Source organism: Tenebrio molitor, chromosome 6 (genome assembly GCF_963966145.1).
Source record: "Tenebrio molitor chromosome 6, icTenMoli1.1, whole genome shotgun sequence".
NCBI classification, from domain to species: domain Eukaryota; kingdom Metazoa; phylum Arthropoda; class Insecta; order Coleoptera; family Tenebrionidae; genus Tenebrio; species Tenebrio molitor.
In genome coordinates, this window is record NC_091051.1 from 2083951 (window position 1) to 2106783 (window position 22833).

The following is a 22833-nucleotide window of genomic DNA, read 5'->3' on the forward strand; positions in this document are numbered from 1 at the left end:
ACCGAGATATTAAGCTCGAAAGTCTTAGCTGAGACACCCTCTATACAGCTACTCCTGCAGCTCTGCACTGAGGTCAGTCAGGTCCCAACACAATGAACACTGAAAATTGAAAAGTGACAAGTGACGCACAGTTGATTGTTTTTCGTTCGCTCCGCAAAAAATCTCGACTTCCGTGATTTTAGCTTGCCGTGTCGTGCTGCGAACGATTTTCACTTGTGCTGCGAACGATTTTACCGTGTCGCATAAACTAATTCACTGCCCGGGAATGAAATGTATATAGTGTGCTTAAAGAAGTTTTCACTTCTCTGAGCTGCGCCAATTCCAACTTCCAACCCCAAATCCCACGTATTTTCTCATGAAGATGCGTTTCTCAATTCATTGTTATTCAGCCAATTGTATGTCTGGTTGCCTACCCATCCAGTAATACACTTTTGACAACATTTTAAATATTTTAATACCAGCTAACTGCAAACTGATTTGCAGAAATGTTACTATGTATTTTATCTAGTTTCATCTGTGTGCCACAGCCCTGGACCGATCACGTCCTACGCGGCTTCATTAGAACATCCCCTCGACCGCCACCGGATAGAATTTATTTTTGTACACCTACGACTCTCGCCAGATCAACACGCTGAGAACGTTATTCTTTCGCTTCATTTGAGAATTTCCTTATCTCGAGTGGAGCGAAGCCGTCGAGTCTCACTCCATCGATACGGAGCCAATACAGTTTGATCCTCCGAATCGTTATGAGGAGAAAACTTGAACGGTTGAAAAGTCCGCCGCTTCTGAATTATCTCTCCGGCACATCCATTAGTGCGTGCACACTCGACTAAAAAAAAAAAAGAAACGAGAAAAACCGTCCACTCCTAATTGGCAGCACCGAGAAACAGAAACACTAATCGGCCCATCCAGACCTGTGGCTAATTGAATTATGCGTCGAATCACGTGGGGGTGCGTCAGGTGCGGATCCTCCCTCGGCCGGGGCGTGATACAATTCTTACAAAGGGATTTTATCATAATCGAACGGCTTCCTTATCTGAATAAGTCGTCGCGAATTCAGCAGCATGACGCTTTATCTCATTTTTCACGGACACGTTTCTCGCCCGGGCGCAATATGAAACGAAATAAATTATTGCTCTGCGACAATACGGCAGGATCAATTCGGACAAACGGGCTGAGTTACGCGAGTTGTTTGTTTTTCGAAATTGGCGAGACGCGGTGAGGTTTTTTTTCGGGGGGCGATTTATCGTCGTGCTAATTCGCACCGACGGAAAATAATAAATAAAACGCAAAACCGAGACGGTTGGCTGAGTCGCGGGCGACGCCGCCGCCGACCCTTTGATCGTTTAATTAGTTTTAATCAACAAAGGTGGAATCGCACCGCCGCAAGAGAACCAACAAACAACGCCAAAAATCCCCCGATGAATGTTTTCCTTATGGTAATGGGCCGCCCCCGGACCGGCGACGCGTGCTGTTTTTCACGTACCGGCGATCTCGTGTCCGGACGGCGATCAAATCATGTAAAACCACCGCCAGTTACAACAAGACACATGTAATTTACACGTAACTAATTACGGTAACAGCGGCGCTGGCCGCTTTCGATGCATTATTGATAAATGTTGGAGGGGCGGCACGGTCGGACATAAATTCGGATTGTTTATGAAAGGTGGTGCGGTTTTGACGATGCGAAACCGGGGAAACATGACGGGGCAGGGTAAGGCGGGGGCTCACCGAGGTCTCTTCCCAACTGACAAATCGATACGAGGAATACCGACAATGCAAATAAATACAATACCATTGATAAACTCTTCAGAAAAATTAAGACAAAATTCAACGCGAAAGAGAACAATCAAAGCAAAACTGGAGGAACTTGGCGCGCGTTCAAGTGAAATCCGGGGCTGAGTAGGCGTCGGAAAAATTAAACTGTTTAGAACAGTGTAAAGTTTGAATTTCCCGCCGTTTGACACGAATGACATTTGTTTATGTTTAATCGGGACATAATTGAACATCTTTGTTTTCAGCAAAGGGTGCCCTTAGATATTTGCTTCGAGAATAGGAATCGTTAAGTGATTCTATTTTTAATGTAAAACATTGCAAAGAAAGAAAAAAAGAAAGATTTTTTTGGCTCTAAATTCTAGGTTAGCTGTCAATATGCTCCAATTGATCTACGCTTTAAAAAAGCACAACAATTGACGGTTTCCAACGCCTTCCCAGCCCAGGATTTCATTTGAACGCGGGAATTTCAAACAGGTTGACAAGGAATGTTAAGGTGGGCGTTCACTAAGTGGTATTGTACGCAATGGACATATTATCGTAGGTTACAAAATAAAATTTAAAAAATTTGATGAATCTTTGAGTACGGAATATAAGATCAAACAAATATAAAAAAATGCGAAAATTATGCAATTTGGATGTTTTGTCGTAGAATATCAAAGTAGATGTCATGATTTACAAAAAAATAATAAACAATGAACATTTCCTGTTTGAAATGTTCGTCAGAAAGAAAAATATTTTGGCGTTTTGACAACGTGAAATTTTGGAAAGATGACAAAAGGAGTGTTAAGGTGGGCGCTCACTAGGTCACATGGTACGCGTCGAATCACACAACGAGTTGCAAAAGCGAAACTTGTCAACTGGTGTAAAGAACATTCCTTTTTTATTGAATAGAGTCGGTAATGCAGATTCGTAATTGAACGGTCGATAGCACCAACCACCGAAAAAACGTGCCGAAAATGAACGGAACAAAAGCAAAAATTGTCGTTTAATTTAATCAACAGTTTTGTACAAATTGGTCCCGTGTTGAGCACAGGCAAAATATGTTAGATTATATTGATTATCTCGTATTTTACATATTACAAACCTATTTTTATGACGTGATTAGTGGCCATTACTGATAAAAGCTCGAGAAAACAATGAAAACTTGACCATTGTTTGTACGTTCGTGAAATCGAGGTGTTTTAATGACGGCGGCGGTTCTTTTCGAAAACGTGGAGCAATTTGATGGCAGATTAACCCCCAAGAAAACCACCTTCCCTCGACCGACCTGTCGTAACTCCAGTAACGAAAATAAGTCGCTCCTGAAATATTCACGAGCGGCAATCAAATCAGAATTAACGGTGTTGTACAACGTTTTCCGACCCCGCCCCCGAATTTTCCTGTACCCCCCAAAAAAAAAATCAATCTCTCGTGAAATATTTAATAAAAGGATCCTTCTATTTCCCGTATAAAATACCGGCAACCCTCGAATTCAATTTACGATCCACGGTAATGTGTTTTGATTGGTCGAATAAATAATTCGGTATCTTCCACACGGACATTGAATTTTTAACGTCGCCCTAAATAAATCATCCGCGATCGATCCCCCAAGACGCAAATAGAAAAAAATATATATATTACGACGCGTAAACAAGTTACGTTGACAAGACGGGACCCTCGAGTGTCCCGCTGCGCCCACCTGGAACTGATGATGTCCCATTTACTCCGGACAAGAGTGAGTCTGTCACTCCGACCTGGAGCGGAACCGGGTGCCACTCGCGATGAATGAACAGACGCGAAAGGCTTGCCAAAGAGGTGGACTTTAATTAGCTGCGAAAAAACGCCATCATTTCAGCGAGAGCGCATCCTGCCGCGGTCGTTGGCACGTGTCCCCAACACCTGACCTAGCTCATGTTACTTACACGTGAGTCGCAACAAACACAAAGCAACACGTGCCGCACGTAATTCCACCAATTAGGGACGGCATGGAAAAAAAAATTCTCGGCCAGATTCTCGGTGTTGATTTTTTTTTTCAAAAGTGGAATTTTTTACCTGATGCTAATTCTTGTCAAACGCTGGCGTTTTAACGAGATAAATTAATTAAGCGGGACGGCAATGTCGGATTGTAAATAATGCGGGGAAATTTTATTCGGCACACGTCACAGGATAAAATTAGGTCCTGGGAAGCGGAAAAAAAGCGAGGATAATGATGTTGCAAAAACCAATTACTCTAATGGATTAGTCTCCAACGGTTGGATTTGGAGAAACAATTATTGGATGTGACAAAATGGCGGCCGGGGAAAATGGCGTCGAGATGGGTTAACGCGGCGCGTGCCAAATTCGACTCGAAGGATTCCAAAACCTTCAAGTGATGCGAACAAGAGATGTCTTGGTGAAATTTTCCAGCCAAAATGAAAATTGTCTTTTCTTTTCTCGTTACAAAAAATAAGAAACTGTGTCAAGAGGGCAACATCTATGTGGTGTCAAAATTATAGATCACTTTCTGCTGAAAAACGGTCGCCTCTTGCAACTTTCTGCAATTTCACGCGTTCCTTCCAGTACCAATTTTCCGTTGTAAACATTTCACCACTTGCAGATTCTGCGTCAGCCCACTTTTCCCATTTTCCATTCTCGTTTTGCGTCATTTCGGTGTTGTCCCGTGATCCCCCTTGGTCAATTACCCAGCATCGAATGTGGCGCCATCTCGTCGCAATCTGTCACCTAAATGGTGCGCATTCCGCGCCCACATCACGCGCGTCATTAAGTGTGAATTGTGCCTTAGCGCCGTCGATTTTAACGATTCCGGAAGCCCGTTCCGAACCGTAACAGACAATAGCCAGTTAATTTCGCATGTCGCAAACATTGTGCGGCAAATTAGCTGTAAATCTGCAACGGTGATGGATGGTCGGGTTGCCCGACCTGTCAGACAGACGCTCCTTGCCTTCCGATACCGGGCACGCCATCGGCCGGCGCGAGCCAGCCCCGAAGACTATAAAAGTCGGAGGTCCGACCAGATTAGGTCTCATTTAATTACGACTTATCCGAGGGTGGCGATAAATAAGAGCGTTATTGTGCGCGTGACGCCCGAACCGGAGGATTAATTATGGCGGATGTCGTTCGGCTCGCGTCCGCCAGAGTGCGCCGCGATTTATCGCCGGATGCGGTTCAAAAGACGGCCGCAGGTCGCAAGATATATTCCCGGCTTTTTTGTGAAAGACTCATAAACATTCAGATCGCCGTCATAATTCTTCGGCCTCGCCCTTCACACTCGACAATGACGATTTATGGCGGCGCATTACGACGTGACACCGGCACACGTCAAGATGGCCGTCGTCCGGCAAAAATTGACAGCGGACCGGTCCCGGCCATGCAAATTATCCGGCGCGAAGGACCCGGAACCCGGAACGTCATTAGCATTCGTTACCGACGCGACCCGACCGCACGTGCAACGGTCAGCATCGCAAATCACCGACAAGATGGTGGTGACGTCGGCCGGCGGTGGCGATCATTTTTCGAATTTCCCTCTCGTTTTCGACACGCTAGATGGCGCCAGGGGGTGACGTCGACCGACGTGACGCGAACTATTCGATTTGATGTCGTGATATTTCTCCCTTCGGAATTCCTCTTAACTACCACTTTTAAATTACATCCTGGAGGAACGGAAAGTACTTATGCAAACTCGCGTCGAATCAGACGCTCCAAATTAGTGGAACTTGTTGAATTTCGAGTCGTGGAAATGCGACGGGAGAGCTCATCAGCGTCCCAATTAAATAACTTGGCCGGAATCGACTGCAAACTCGGGAAAAAACGCCCGAAAGTCGTTCGCGTGATCGTCATAAATCTGCATTGTCGTACAAAAACGGCGGCGTTGTAAACATCGATTAGGGCGTTCTCGTGTGCATCGCCGCCACTGTATATTTCATGTCGTTACCGGAATTACTGTCAAAAGTTGTAATTAAAATTGATGGGACATTTGCACACGCCGCAGCCGGGAGCGGCGGTCGTTCCAACCAGTCGAATATCGGCTTCGATTATCTATCGGCGCACGTGTTTCAGAAAGTTTTAAAGTCGCGTTTTATACACCCTTCGGTGATGATGATGATATTACGCAGAGGTCGCTCTCGCTCTTGGTTGTGCTGTTAGTAAATTGATTTTTAAAGATACGTGCTCCGGCCGTTATAAATTGTACCTACAGCCCTGTCACGAACTTTTTCCTATTAATTTACTCTGTTTACGTGCCTCTGTGTGTTACTTTATCCGCGAAATCGATACACGGTGACAGTAATTACTACGCCACCGAACGAATTAGAGGCGATCATGATGGAGGGCTTGTTTACGGGAATCGTAATGTGACAGTTCCTCGATAGACTGCTCAATTAACACAAAAACTTCATTTCAAAACATGCCACTAAATATAAAACCATCGCACGTGTTCCGTAACCAAATGAAAAACAAAACTCTAATACGGTGCGATCGAAAATAAAAAAAATCCAGATGGCCATGATTAATACACTTCAGTTGGCACCATGTAAAAATTTTATTCAAATGTCATTACAATGGTAATTGTCATTATTAATTTGCTATTACAATATGTTCACTTTAGAGCAACACATTTTCATTGTCCAATGTTTCTTCAGCAATGGAGAAAGGCTTGGTTCTATTCGACACCTCGAGTTTTTAAATTTCAACAAAAGTTTCCGGATTTTCAAGGGACTTAACCAACAACTTGCCCAGAAAGTCTACAAATGCGTAAACATGTTTTTGGAAACAGGTAGTGTTCTACGCAAAAAGGCAGTAGACGACCGACAAAAAGCTGAAAATATTGAAGAGGATGAACAAAGAATTATTGCAGAGATTAACCCAAGAAACTAACCTATCATTTGGTATAGTTCAGCTTATCCTTGAAAAAGATTTGCAATTTTTTCTCTATCGTGTGTCTGTTGTGAATGAAATTACCCCTCGACAATAAGAGCCCCACAACCGACAACAACCTCTCTGGATAATATTGATTGATCGATGATCGTTGGATCTTGGATCGATTTATAAACGAGCGGCGTGCGCGTGCTCCGTGCTCACCGTTGACGTTAAATAAAAGTGCGGGAGTTTTAAATCTTATTGTTTCATTGCGCTAGCTGAGGAAATTCTTTTACAACCGACAGGTCACACAATTCTTTATGAAAATCAAGATTTCAACATTCTCAAAATCACTAACCTAACTTTTAAGACTGACATCTGTTAATTGAAATCTTACGAATTGCCAACTTAAATGTTTGGTCAGCGCCTACTATATTTTTTTTTCTTTCGACCTCACGGTAGTTATTTTCATATGAGTAGCGCTGTCATATTACTTTTCAGGCATGAGGTCGAAATTTGAAGCACGAGGCGTCAGCCGAGTGATATAAAACAGACCTGAAAAGCGACAGCGCACGAATATTGAATAACGGTTTTCGTGATCGTTTGGGTAAAGTCTTAAAAAACATTAATTTATTGTAAATTTTGAGGTTATCTTGACAGATGTCAAATTTGGTATATAACTGGGAAAGTTTTATATATTTAGTTATACAGGGTGTCGTAAAATTAACGTATTCCAAGTCGGGGGTCTTGTAGGGTAAAATCTCAGGAATCTCGAAAAAATAAAATAAAAAATATAGGGGGGGTCTTTACAAAGATACATATACGGGTCTGAAGGTTCAAACTTTTCATCATGTCAGGATTTTTTAAAAATATTTTTCCAGCACTCTACTACATCCCTAAATGACATACCTTCAAGGAAAGGCGGTACTTGTACACCCTGTATTATTTTCAAAATTCGTCAAAATTTCATCTTTTCCAAAATTTGTCAAAAACCGCGTTCGTTTGCATTTCCGATGAAGAAAAGGTGCAAAACGCTATACATTCCGAAACTTTTGGCACCGGAACTCCCAATTAAATGAATGGCACCGTAGTTGGTGTTTTTCCCATTCAGCCGTCAGTTCCTGGCACCAGTCCGAGCCCTCCATTTAAACATCAAACACAACTCAACGGCCGCCGCATGTTGACTTTATCTTTTCACAATGGACTTGCAGTATTTACTTAATGTCTCTATTTATAACTCGACCGACGAATTGTTTCACAATTTACCGGCATAATGTTAAAGGTCTCTCGATTATTGCGAGGGCAAACAGCGCATTCTTTATATTAAATCTGAGCGTCGTATTTCCTACCCTCGGAGCTACACTTTTTTTTTCTCAAATTAATTATTTCGCTGCAGGATTGATCGTTTCGGCAAGGTGGAAACGGAACAAATTCGCAAAACATATTGCGGCCCCGGTCCACAATCATATATAAAAGGCAAGATAAGTCGGAGATATTGATTACACACTTCACCGAACATATATGATTTGACATTGTGCTTTAGTCCTCATTTCCGGACTCGATACTCTTATAAAGTCTCATTCTGTTGGCAATATCGGAACGTTTCCAGCAGTAAAGTAGTTGTTATCTCCGTTTTTCGAAATTCGGAATGTTCGAGGATTAAGGGCGGGACGGGAGTCGAGTGGCGGCGTCGGGCCGTTCGGGACAAGAAATGTGCAATTCTGTCGCGATGCCAGAGCTAAATATAATCCACAATTGCATATCGAGAACTGGTCTGATGACGCCCCGCCGGGGACAGATAGTGCCCCTCAGATCGATACCTCCAGCACAGCGCAGAGGGAAATTAACACCGAGTCCAAGTCTGGAAAGTACGGAGGAGAATGACATTTCGATCGTGTCTGAGAAATTTCGAATTGCTCACTTCGACTCGGGCCAATCCGCCCCCGCTCTCGTAATCTGGCCGCTTCTTCATTATTCAGCATTAACACTTCCGATGAAAAATTGACTTTTGAATTTTTCATGTTTCAGCCTTTGGAGAACCGCCCGGACCGATAAATTCAGGTGAGTTACGTCGCGTGGCGTCATCTGGTTGTTTGCTTTTGAAAGTGGCCGGACCGTCGAGCGTTGCAGTCGGTCCTCGACGGAGTCCTTTTGTGTTCGTCGGTTACTTTCTTAATAAAAACCCCCGTGTTGTCACTCGGAAATGGCACAATCACTATTGGTCGCGAGGGGTTCCAATTGAAAGCGTATTCTTTCTTGAAAGGACTCCATTATCCTGCGAGCGTCCTCCATCTCTCCCGTCACCCCGACACACACGGATTCCATCAGGACCGGCTGCGGTTAATTGACTCCCCGGGACCCCTCCGAAAAGAAAACACCATCACCTAATCGCCCCGAATTCATTAAATCAGATCTGGAAGGAGTCCCGTTCCTGACGGGACAAAGGCTCGTTCGACCCCGCAAACCCATTCCGCTAGACTTTGTTTACCGTTCATTAAGTCTGTCGAGATTTGTTTCGTCTGAAACGCGAGCCGCGTCTCCTCCGCGCATTTCAATAACCCTCCCAAGGAGCATCCTCGACGGCCATTATCGGGCCCGCCGTCCCCGACATTGTTACTTCTTCGGCCGGATTGACGTTCGCTTTATGCGTCCCACGTTCATATTAAAACTAGCTCGAGTAAAGGTATTACGGACTAAACTTTAGAGAGCTCCGCTGTCAGGTTTTATTTGTGTTTTTATTTCTTGCCGAGTGGGTATGCGCCATTTTGCCTCCTGGGAAAAAGGCTGAGCTCAAGGGTAGACATTCACTTCCAAGTCGTAAACAAGGTGCATGTCGGGAACCGCTCGGCCCACTCCTATGACCCGTATGACGTTCGGGATTCAATTATACGAGATTAAGGCGGCATCCCTGGGGAATACAGCACCGGGAAAAAAAATAATGAAAACGCACAGACCTAAGCGCATTAGCGACAGGACTGCAAGTTTTTTAATCCTGACGGCGTGCACACACACACACACAGCACACAGGATCAAAGGGGACGAACGACATGACGATTTTAATAAACCGGTAACGGACACGAAATCAATTTGTCCTCTACCTTTATTTATTTTTCAAAGGACAAAATCCTCAAACTCATTAATTCTCCCGGTGTGACAACTTCGTTAATTATTTGAAAAAAATATTTAAGTCCCCCTGCTAATCCCGTTATAAATACACGAACTCGAGATTTTAATACAAATTTAGAACAACTGAAATAACCCCTAATTATGTGAATAAATTAGTTTCTAAAAGATTTGTATCACTAATAAATAAAACTGGATGGAAAACATAATGACTCGGCTAGTTATGTCAGCTCTGTAATTTTAAATGAAATTACAAAGCAAAACGTACGATATTTTTACGACCTAAGCACAAATTAAAAAAAAAACAGTTCCGTAATAATAGTTTATTATACAGGGTGTTTTTGAAAGTTGTGCAGAAATTTTAACCACGAGCTACTGGCTTCATGTATAACTCGGAAAAAATATTTAAAAAATTCTATGTCAAAAAATAAAATGACATAAATGAAGTAACCTATAGGAAATATGCTTTAATAATTTTATTATTGATCAACGGAGAAAATTTAAAATAACGGCTGGCGCTAATGGACACGTTCTCGCGTCCATTGTGTGGCACGACGCAGTCACCTTGTGGGGGCGCGCACCGTCTTGCGAGCAAACTCGCTCGTCGATGATTAATTTCGCGTCGATTTCAATGGCCACCCCTCGGGCATCCCGGATTACGAAACGTTGTCCCTCCGTCGCAGTAGACGTCCGCGTGAGCGTCGTCTAGCTCCCAGCCTCGATTCCGATGAGCGGAAAGTTCACCTCATTTCCCGGGGGCGGATTATCTTCGACCGCTTTTGATTACCGATCGGTGTTCGGTCGGCGAACGCTCACCCCGCACACTTTTTGCAACGTTTATTAACAATCAATGCTGCGGCACACGCGAATTTCTAGTTTTATTCGATACGGTTATTAATGATATTTGATTAAACGTCAGCTGCACTTGCAAGAAATTAATTTTCCAACGGAAAAACAAGCCGGATGTGTTGCGCGGAGTCTGGGATTGGGGCGGGGGTTGGAAAAAAAAAACACAGACCGACACAACGGAAAGGGCTATTATGTTGCGCGATTAATTTGGCGCTTTATTGGCGCAGACGAAATCGAAAACCAACACTGGTTTTTAGCGATACGTTAAGAGCCGCAGATACATCAGATTATGAGAGGGGGGATAATGGCGGACGGCGGCCATTTTCGCAGAGGACAATGCGGACGTACAGACTGGAAGGACACAATAAGTTCGACTCGTTTCACCGAGCTCGGTTCTAATCGCGAAGCCATTGTTTAGCATCTATTAGGGCTCCGGTTAGAGGCACGCTCCGGTGAATCCGAGTGGCCGTCAGGTGCTCGTCCTCCGGCGCAAATACCAAATGCGAGGAGCAGAACTGCCACTGGTGGATCCAGAAACGTGATTTAAAACGGTAACATTTAATAATGAAGCGATGACAGTGAAACGGTGGCCTCCCGTCCAAATATGGACCGCGACGAGTATTGCTTAACTTCTCTGATCGAATAATAATTCGTACTGCAGATAAAAACGAACACAGTAAAAAGTACGATACCAAAGAAAAATAAATAAAAAATTGATACATAATATAAACATTAGCGCCATTTCCTTATTTTTTGGGCAGATCAAAGGGATGATCTTTGGATTAGGTTCTGTGATGAGTGCCGCCCCTTCGCGTCCTCCGCCCCGTTATTTACCCTTCGTGCGAATAATAAATAATGAAGATTGGAGCGAGCCGCCGCGGCACGCGCGCTGCAATTCTCTCCTTAAGTATAAATTTCCTGCTAAAAATGAAAATGTGCCCAAAGTAGCTGACCTGAAAATACAGGAGCTGAATATTTCATCGCGCCTGGGTCGAGAGTTGAAAGTCTCAAAGTCCAACCTTGCCAGGGGCGGCTCGTCTGATGCATGCATAGTTTTTCTTCTTATGTATGCGGCCTCCCATATTTCCGCCAAATTTACATGTAACACGACCCCGAAAGGGGAAAAAATCGCGGCGGCGGCGGCGGGCGAACCGGGGGACAAAAAATACCCGCGATCGTATTAATGTCTATTATTTACTGGAAAGAGGAAATTGAGGGTCGGAACCGCACGTCGCGCCGCCACCAGAATCCACCCCGAAATTCCCCCAAATCTGAAAGCAATCCGCTGATGAGGTCGACTCTCTCGCTCACTTCTTTATTATTTTCCGATGAGGCAACGCCGACTCCGGCCTCGTTACCGCAATTGTAAACATATTATTTAAACAGGGTGTTGCATTATGGATCGGTCCAATGAACGCCGGATTAACTCCGTATTTGGCCGATGCGCGGCCGTATCCGGGGATAATTAATTATTTATCCGTGGCTCCGCGCCGCCATCATTTTCCATGCTGATTATTGCGATGCGACGGCCGAATTGTAAATAAATTCCGACTTGCCAGCCGTGATTAACGTTCAGGAATCATCCGAGCTGATTTATTCAACGACCACGTTTTTCGCCGGCACCGGCCATTGCCATCTAGAACACAATTGTTTTTGATCGTGACGTCACAGTAAAGGCTTCATCGAAAAACGAATTAAAATTTAATAAAAACAGCAACATTTTTGGTTAGCACTCGTTTTTTTTTTAGTAGAACGATGTGTTTAGGCTTTACAATTACTGCCTCGTGGAGTAAAATGCCATTAATGACGCGAAAATTCTCATTTATAAGTGAGGTTAAGTTTGTGTTTTTGCGTAATTTTTACTTTGTGAATCATTTAAATAACACCAAATCACAACAAATGCTTCTTACATCTTAATTACATATGTAGCAAACATTTTTTCAACTAAATTGTACTTACAACGACTTCCAATCACGAAAATGTTTATAGGGTATAAAAATAATTCCCAGGTTTCAAGGTCTTTTGCGACATTCGATGAACAGCAAATACCCTGGTATCAACTGAAATTATTATATACACTTGACACAAAGCTTTTGCTTATCTCATCACAATTTTCAATCTTCCACGATAATGATTAAAACACCGTATTTGATACTTTCTGAAAATGCAAACAAATTTTGACGTTTGGCCTTCCTCGTGACGTCACACGCTGTCTGGCCTGGTGTTTTTGTTCTAGTTCTATAGTCCGTTTTTTTTTTATAATCAATTGTCAGTGTCAAAATACAGAAAAAGACCAAACTGTATATTAAAAATCATTGGCATTTGGTCCAGTTCTATCTCAATTTCACCCTAGATCATTATTGAGGTTATGTTGCGTATGTGATTTACAAAATTCACTGTTTCGAATTTTCTGCCAACCTGACAACACTTTGACAATTGATTATAAAAAAACAGACTTCAGATGGCAATGCACCGGCCATCGGTGATGTTTCGTCGTCGTCCTGTCGTCATCAAACTTAATCCGATCTTCCGATCTTTCCGAGCCCTCGTCTCGTCCTTTGTAATTGTTATTCAAAGAAACATATCTCTGCGGCCTACGAGATCTGAAATTTGCGTCTGTTTATGACGGCACAATATGAAACCCCATCCTTGCGCGAGGTACATATCTCATCTCGTAGCGAGTTACGCTTCTCGGAGCCGCCATTCTTATTAACACTCTCATTACTTACGACTGGTTAGGCCACAGTTACGACCAACCCGACGATCTCCATTATCTCCAATAAAACCGTCTCTTAATTGATGCTCGCAGCCCGTTTCACGCAGAGACAGATCGTGCAAACAAGTGTACCCCCGACGACTGTTGTTCCTTTTTATTAAAAGCGTGTTCGGTCGAGATGTACGGGGATGGGGTGCGGGTCGATTCTTTTTTATTAGCCCGGATTAGAACAATCTCCCGGAGGGTTGATGGCGACGTCGATGGCACGAAGCGTTCGCCGACTCCTAATGTCTGCAAGCAGAACGTCGGAATTTCGCAGGAAGTCCTTATAAAGTTCGTTGATAGGAGAACTGATAAGTCCCGACTGGTCGTGCACATTCTTGCGCCTCTGGAAATAGAAGATCCGACACGGTCGTTTCAACTTGTACTGGATTTAAACGCGCCGACTCTAATGAATGAAAATAACACAGATGTTGCATCGGAGGCGGCCGTCTAATTATAAGCGCTTAACCTAGCCGACAACAAAACGAATTAGTGTCAACGTAAATATCGGAGCCCTAATTCGACCCCATCCGGAGGCGAAGTCTTCGGAAATTGCCGTCACGAGAGCTGCAAAACACACAATTATACAAAATCGCTTTGATCCGTCCACTTTCTCAAATCAAATACTTAAAATCCTGCCGCTCGGCTTTGCTCCAACAATTACAACATCTTCCTCACACCCCAAGTGCTCAAATTGGCGAAAGGCGCAGGATAACAATTTGTACGCCTGATGGTTCCGCAGCCACCAATACGACAATGACTGTCCGCCTGAATTAAAACCGAGTTTGTATGCGACGAGTCGGCGGGGGCGGCACTGCCGCTGAAGAATTGCCGCCGTAACGATCAAAACCTGAGTGGCGATTCGTGTCCGGAGGTCGCCGAGGTCAACCGGTCGAAACAGGGTCAAAAGGTCCTGTGGAGGCGAAATGAGATGGAAAGATGGGTAAATGCTCGAGATAAGATGTTACCTCAAGCTTTTATATACTCCACTAAACCAGTTAGATTTTCAATTTGTGTTGAGAGAAACTCGATATCGAAGAAGCAGCGGGAATCTTGAACAGATTACACGCTTTATGTAACAAAATATGGTTAGGTTTCCCCTTTCCGTCCGGAGGAGCAGGAGGACGCGACGACGGCGGCGGCAAAAAAAAATCTGCGACAAAACCGCGGATCCGCATAATTGTTTCTTTTCCTTTTAATTTCGCCGTTTCAACACGCTGATCGTAATTTATGACTTCAACTTGGACGATGAATCAAACGGGAGCCGCAAAAGCGAAAGAAACATTTTTTTCCATCGTCGGGAGAGAGATAAGGAGGCGTCCCCCTCGAATTTCACGCGAATTAAAACGAGTCATTTGCGCGGCACGCAAATCGGACGGAAGGCGCAAGAAATTACACCGACTCTTAAAATTCAGATGCTCAAAGTCGGAGTGAAAGATGGAGGAAAAAATGAAACGTTAATAGACCACCTGCAAACTTTCCAAACGAATTCGTCTCGACCCAATTCGAAAATTAGACCCGTTAAACCCAGAACAAAAACATCGAGAGATCTCGTGACGTTCGTTTGATGATGCATTCTTCTGACATAAAAAAAACTTCGATGGAACTCTAGCGAACTCAAAAAAAAAAAAACAAAAAAAAAGAGTGTGTGCTTAAGACCGCACGACAGGAGTGAAAACTTCTATGACGCTCGTTATTGATTTTAAATAATGTGTATTGTAAAAATTATATTATTATGAATGATAGTACTTGGAGGAATAAGAAGCAAGGCATAAATAATTAATATTATTTAAATCCAATGGTGTTTTTAAATAATATCAAAAATCTGCATTTTTCAATAGAAACTGTAAATACCTCCGATTTTAGAGGTAAACACTGGCAAAATTTATCAGGTATTCATGTCAAGGTCGATTTAGATTACAAAGATGGAAGAACAATTCTTTGGAAGAATTCTGTAGTAAAACCCTGTTTGCAAATATGTTTGTTTCTTGACGTATCTAAATTCATTGTTCGGTTAACCCTATTTGTGCTATTTTGTTGTATATTTTGCTAGTGTTGTAGTTTCATGCCTTCTGCCTTTTCATCTCCTATAAAACATTTTTCTGAACTTCATGTTTCTTGCTGTCCAATTAGTTTTTATCTGAAAATATTTGTATTAATCAATGCAATTAATTGAAAGGTCTGATTACATTTAGTAATCCCCAGGTATTTTTCGCATTTCTCTAACTGACAAATGACCATTTCCTTCATTCTTCCTTTCTATTGAGAAATGCATGAAGTCGTTGAGAGGTTTTGACATTGAATGATCTGTACCTGGACATAACCCCACTTTTCAACAGACGTGATCACAGCATGAGACAGACGTTTTTAGTTTCTCCCACTATAAATATTAATTTCCGTTATTAATATTGATAAATACATTGAAATCATTGCTTTACCATCATTGTCAAGTCTAGACATTTTCATATCAGGTTCACACCACACTAGATGGTCAACATCGGGAGCAAAATTTAAAAAAATAAATCCAAATACTTGCCCTCCACAATTATTGCTGTCTTCTCAGCATTCAATCTTGTTTACCTTAACCTCACTTATATTAAATCCTAACACTGTCAAATATGAATTTAATGCACAAGCGCTAGGACTCGTTCGCAATCAACAATTCTCAATTCCCAACAAATTTTACCATTTTATCGGTCTCCGTTATTCTGATGTTACAGAACAGCAAATTTGTCTCCTAAATTTAAAGGCCTGATAATATCCGATCTTTTAACGTACTCGATAGCCCCTAATAAACATCAAAACTCTGTATTTTTTCAATAGAAACTACCAATAAGTCCGCTTTTAGAGGTAAACACACTGGTAAAATTTGTGAGGTTAGGTTTCGATGTTTCAGTTTTATTTTCTTGACGATGGTTTATGATATTGAACAGAACACAAGTTTTCATAGCAAAACCCTGTATTATGATAATTTGTCAATTTTCCTCTTCACATTTTGCTAGACAAATTTTTCCAATAGATGAATTGTTGAAGCCACATAATTGAAAATGACGTATTAAGTCCTACATCCATCTGTAAACTTACAATATGAGAGCGTTTTTAAATTCATCGATGGATCAATCGGTGGAATCAGTTTTCTACCAAAACGTTGTTCTATTACTGTTAGATTTATGTTGAGCTTAAGAAAACACGTTTCTTTATTCACCAAAATTTTCATGTTGGGCTCAACCAAAATTCACCTTTCCCATCTACAATGGGAGTTGGTTGTTTGGTGGACGAATAGTGGGGGAAATGTCAAAATAGTTTGTCGAAGTCAAACTGTCAATGTCAAAGCAAAACGAGGGAAAAACTGGAAAAGTGCAACATTATTCACATATCCTCTAATTTTTTCATGAGTCTTTCTTCTGTTTAAAATAATTTCTTCATCAGAGGAAGTTAATAAATCATCATCTGATGAATCTTCCAAAGGCATTGTAATCCGTTTTACCAATATTATGGTCCCAAGAAGACTAATGTCGCACATATTTATTCATATAATAATAATGAAAAAATGTTTAGGTTATGTTTACACTTCAGGTGTCATGACGTCAGCACAGTCATCAGTTTTCCACCAAATCCGTTTCCCTATTCATCACATTTTTGCACAACATAAATGTTCAACACAAAAAAAACTTATGATTGACAGTCCACCAATTCACCGCAAAAAGTTGATGAATTTAAAAACGCTACCTATTTGTCCTGTCTTTATGGTTTATATATAACTACTAGCTGACCCGGCGAACTTTGTACCGCCTCAGAATCAATAAATGGTGTGTTAACTTATTAGGTGAATTAAATTAAGTTTTTTTATTAAGATAAAATGAATAATTATGAAATTTAATGATTTAATGCATACACAAATTTAATACAGTTGGTTGCAAAAAAAAAACGGGAAACGAAAATTTTTCTAATGTAAATTTGGTTTTGTCCATTTGTCAGTTAATTGTCTACTCGACAATACCTATCAAATAATTTCTAAAAATGTCTGAATTTTGACTCAAATTCTAACCTATCTCTCGTAAGAAGGTTTCACACTATGAAAAAATTGTAAAAATGTGTTAATTTTTAACTGACAGTTCCCGTTTTTTTTTTGCAACCAACTGTACCTTAATTTAATGCTAAGTAGTACGCCCTCCGACGGAGATTATTCATTCGTATTCACGTCACGTGATGTGCAATTTCTGCACGGATGTTGACCTTCAGGTCTTGTAGGGTCCTTAGATGGTTGATATAAACGCGAGATTTCAAAAAAACCCATAAACAAAATCGCAAGGGGCCAAATCTGGCGAGCGAATTCTCTACTACAAATTGCCCCTTATTGAAGTGAAACTCCAGTTCTTCGTCTTGTCGCACTCCCGGTTTGTCTGAACGTAGTGACCCATGTAACAATTGATTTCTGGTTCTGGACACGACCCAACATTGAAGCGATTTCGGAAGGGCTGCGATCACAGAATATCAGTTTGAAAAGTAGACCTCGACGGCAAACGCAGGGTCTCCATCTCCACTCTTCCAACCATGGAGGTAGTATTAACAGGAGGGAGCATTCCCTATAGCCCTATACCATCAATGCTTTAGATGCGTTATCAGTCGGCCACTCTCTGGTAGCACTTTATGACTCTTCTCAAACTACGCGCAAGCGTTAGTGACACTGCTGGCCTTCTGCTGGGATCTTTTCACATGGTGCGCTCTGTATTTAGTACCACTTTATGGCAGTGCGCATTTACGCGGCATTTCCGCTTTTTTCAAATAGTGCTCCCTGCTGTTAATACTACCTCCATGCTTCCAACGCATGATGGCAGCTGACAGAGATAGGGAACAAATCTTTAAAACTACGGGACCACGGCTTCCGAATGAGACCACTCCCGCCCCATTACAGTCTGAATGGCGCGCATTCCAAAAAAGGAAGTTATGTTGTCGCACCCTTTACAATGCAAAAGTAGGTAAGAGTAATATGTGTTGATCACCATTGATCACACTTGGTGTCAAAACTCAGCTGACGTTAAATATCAAATAAATTCAAATTGTCAAGCGCGCACAATGACAGATGACATAACCTTTCAAAATGAATTTTCTTCATAAATTTTTTTTCGTTAGTTATTCGATGTTTTAATAGTTATTCTGCTAATCGGGGCGGAGACAAATCCAACAATGTGTAACACAATAAAAATCATTGGTGTGAGCTCGTGACACATGTCGAGTACTTTTGAGGTTATATGAAATCACTGAATTAACTGAACGATCAAGTTATCGACCGGGGTTGAAAATTATTTAATTATTAATATCCGTGGAGGGAGAAAAGACTGGAGATGGCATTTCCTATGCTTCCCATGTTAAAAATCCGAACCCTCTAAAGCACGTGCAACAACCTTTTATGACCCAGTCCACAATGCGCTAGATAAAGAAGCACAATGCGCCTGGAAGGAAAGCGAACAGTGTTGCCAGATGATATTTTTAAAATCCCCCAACTGGAAGCACGAAATCCCCCAAAAATAATGGTATTTTGCAGAAAAACCCCCAAAATTTCAAATAAATAAAACATTTATTTATTATAGTCATCAACTTTTGAAAAAACAAAAAAAAATCAAATACATATACTTAACGCAGGAAAAAAACGAATATACGCCTTCAGGCACGCACAGGAAGTCCCAAAAATGTAAAAGATTGATGGGACTTAGTAACCGGAATGCAGTTTTGGAAATCTACAATAGTCAAATGCAAAATATTTTGGTCGTCAATGTCGTTTTTTGACAAACTTTGACGTTAATTGTGACATTGGCGCGGCGATGTCAGGCCCATGATGCTATCGTCCGTTCATTTAAATTTATCCTCAAAGTTGGCGTTGAAGAGTCGATTGTGATCGCACCACTTCACTCGTGTAAAAACGTAAGATTTAAACAGCTGATCCGTGAACCGTAATACGTATAGTGCGTCTTCAACTCTAACTTTGAGGATAAATTTAAATGAACGCAGGATACTAATTGACGTTTAAATTATTTTTGATGACAATAAGGCTTGATTACACAATGTAAATTACAAAATTCTGACATAAACGAATAATTTTTTAGAGACGTTGGCGACCAAAACGTTTTGCATTCGACTGTTATCCTACCTATGAATTTAGGGTATTCCTGAAAAAAGTTCTAAAATTGCTACATCTTCTGCTCGTAGATTCATATGTAAATAAATTTGAAAACATTTTTTTTTTTAATAGTGTTTTTATCTTGAATATTGATAATATGTTCCTCACCCCCACAAATACCACCAAAAATTATTGTCCCCCAAAAAAAACCCCAAACATTTATACCCCCCAAAATTTACCCCATCTCTCTAAAAAACCCCCATTTTTGGGGGGAAAACCCCCAATCTGGCAACACTGAAAGCGAAGGAAGCGATTGGCTTAGCGTCTATATTCAGAAACCTTTTATGACTCTGTAGTTTTCGCGGGCCGGTACACTTATTTGAATTAGTGCCATCTCCAGTCTTTTCTCCCTCCACCCTAATATCGCTATTAAAAAATAGGGCTTGATGGTAGAAGAGTGAAAATTTAGGGTTGTATGTATTATTTAATGCTACATCATAAAAAAATGAATATAAATAATTTTGTCCAAAAAATAAAAAATAAAAATTTGGGGTGGACGACCCTTATCACTTAGGGGTATAAAAAATAGATAACAACCTATTCTCAGACCTACTGAATATACATATAAAATTTCATCAAAATCGGTCAAGCCGTTTCGGAAGAGTATGATAACTAAAACTGTGACACGAGAATTTTATATATTAGATATTATATACAGCTACTCCTGCAGCTGTGCACTGAGGTCAGTCAGGTCACAAGACAGTGAATACTGAAAATTAAAAAGTGACAAGTGACGCACAGTTGATTGTTTTTCGATCGCTCCGCAAAAAATCTCGACCCCCGGGATTTTAGCTTGCCGTGTCGTGCTGCGAACGATTTTCGCTGAGCTGCGAACGATTTTACAGTGTCGCATGAAACTAATTCACTGCCCGGGAATAAAATGTATGTAGTGCGCCTAAAGAAGTTTCATTTCAAAAAAAACCAAACATTCCTTCGCAAGGAAAGCTTGAACCAATGAAGTGAAGAGTGATAAATCGAAAGGGTGAAACACCAGATTAGTCCTTCGGTTTTTCTTTTGTTGCGAAATTATGAAAGTAACCCCTCGAGGAGTTGCAAAAATAAGAGTGTTTGTCGCGTTGGCCGATCTTGCCACCCACGCGCAGCCTTCGGGGATGTTATTCACGCACACCAGGTCACTCATCACTCATGCACGCCCCCAAAAATCCTAATCTAAGAATGAAAAATGGTCTTCGCGAAGCTATTTTCGTATTTAATTAACAGATTTAAAATTGAAAACTTGCGATATGTCGTTTAGTACGTGGCGTGGCCGACTTTGCACAGCGACGAAGCAACAAAATCGGACCGGCTTGATAAACGACGCAAATTTGTAAGGGTCGCCTTAGATAAGCACCCGCGAAACAACAATAAAAAAATCCCCCTCCCGATTTTAAAAACATTAACGCGAAATGTTTACGTCGCCTTTCGTTCTTGCTGTAAATTTAAATTAACACGAAGGAGGGTGCCATAAAAACAAAACACACAAAAAAAAAACATATATTTTTTTATTGTACACGCAATAAAAACGCAAACATTTCTGTTTTTGTGCATTTCCCATCAGAGCCCCGGCCGAACATGTTAATTTTCGATTCGGAAACGCCAGAAGTGTTGTTCGACATCCGGTGTTCATTAGCGTGCGGTCGCCGCCGTCATCAATAGACAACAAAGAGTTGTTTACGTCGGGAAAATCGTGACGTCACAGCAATTAATCGGATTTGCGGCAATACAATTCCATAATTCATCGGACACGCCGAAAACAACTAGGAAAAAGCGAATTTTATGCCGTAATGTCGCACCGAATTGCAATTATTTACGATTCGGTCGTTCCGTTAATAATATTATATTTTAAATAATTTATGACGATCGATTTTCGGTTTATTTATGATTTTGTTCGATTCGGCTCGTTCGGATCCGGGATGCACGCCGTGAATTAAATATGAGGTGTTAGGGGGCGGGGCGGTGGTGGGGATAAGCTGTCCGCTCACCTACTCGGCGGTCCATTAACGAGACGCGGGGATTCGGCTTGCAACTCTGCGGGATAAGAAAACGTTACTAAACCAACAAATTGTGGAATATACGGCGCGGAATCCCCCCGAGATGGCGGAGTTCATCTGGTAAAAACAGAGCCATGATAATAAAAAAATCCTTAAATAACACAAAGAACTGGATCCTTCTGGCCTAACGCTGATCTTATCTCTCGCCCGCTTTACAGCCGGGCGGGTTGCATGCCGACTGCTCGCTCCCGCTCACCACTTTACGATTAAATTTAATTGCCTCGACTTAATTAATAATTATTCGCACGACCCGCCCCCCTCTCCGACACTTTGGATTTTTTCCGCCACCTCCGCGATCACTCATTTCTGATGCAAACGTTACGGTCGGCAGTAATAACGTTTCGCAAATGATTCTTTCGTCTGGATGCACCGGGTGAGGAGGCGGCGGTGGCGCCACCTCCGGCCCGCGATAACAGAGACGCCGTCCTGACAGGTGACGTTTCCCCAACGGGTCAATAAAAGAAATACGCGCCCTAATGCGAGTTTTACGTGGATGCGACACGTGACCTGTAATTCCGGAACGTTGCGGATGCATCTGGCCGATAAATCCAATGAAAGGCGAAACGAATCGAACTGAAATCGAAAAGGAAACACACGGATGTTTGTTTGCGTTGGAAAAAAAAATCGACGGAACGAAAGTGCAAGACGTGCAGCGGACAGGCGTCGGGGGACAAACACCCGACACGAGTTGGGCGACAAATCGTAACCGGAAAATCAATCACCGGCAGAGGATGACGTTTCAAATTAATCTGTTAAAAAATTCAGCAGCGATTAACGACTTTTCGCTCAGCTCGTGGTGCAAATTGATGTATGATTGATTGGATTTAAACCCAACAATTTTCCACGGTAGTACTTTTCGAATTTCCGCCGCAAGTCGCCACTTACATTTGGCTAGACAGGTATACAAAAATTTCAGGTATTTGTAGGGGCTCGATTGAAAAGGACAATTTTTCATATTGAGTCACATATGAAGATACAAAAACATACTAAGACCCACCGAGTACTGTGGCCAAGCGCATAGCGTGACGCTTTACATTCGGAAGGTCCCGGGTTCTAACCCCAGTACCGCCTGATCAGATGTGGGTTTTTTTTCAGAGGTTTCCCAACACGATCACGTCGTAGTATGTCTCATATCACAGATAAGACAAATGCTGGGTCAGTACCAACCACCTGACCTCGGCACCCATCCTCACCGTACCTATCCCGAATCTTCCCGTCAATGTGGCTGAATGAAAAGGCTCTGGAAAGCCTGAGCAGCCTTCGGG

General features: G+C 42.0%; 1 protein-coding gene and 1 long non-coding RNA gene across 6 annotated transcripts in view; one reads left to right on the top strand and one right to left on the bottom strand.

Annotated features, from left to right (window-relative positions):
- The window catches only part of Ten-a (tenascin accessory), a 206947-nt gene that overhangs the window by 29628 nt on the left and 154486 nt on the right, over window positions 1-22833 (top strand). For 4 of the 5 annotated variants that reach the window (XM_069050307.1, XM_069050311.1, XM_069050309.1 and 1 more), the window contains one exon: window positions 8638-8670. The exons of the other annotated variant lie outside the window; for it this stretch is intronic. The gene's annotated coding sequence lies outside the window, so the exon portion shown is untranslated. The remainder of the gene's footprint in view (window positions 1-8637; window positions 8671-22833) is intronic. 5 annotated transcript variants of the gene reach the window in all.
- On the bottom strand, window positions 15110-17094 carry LOC138132755 (uncharacterized). The gene is made up of 3 exons (XR_011160170.1): window positions 15778-17094; window positions 15529-15719; window positions 15110-15479 (listed from the first exon to the last, which is right to left on the bottom strand). It is a non-coding gene; the product is annotated as an uncharacterized lncRNA (long non-coding RNA).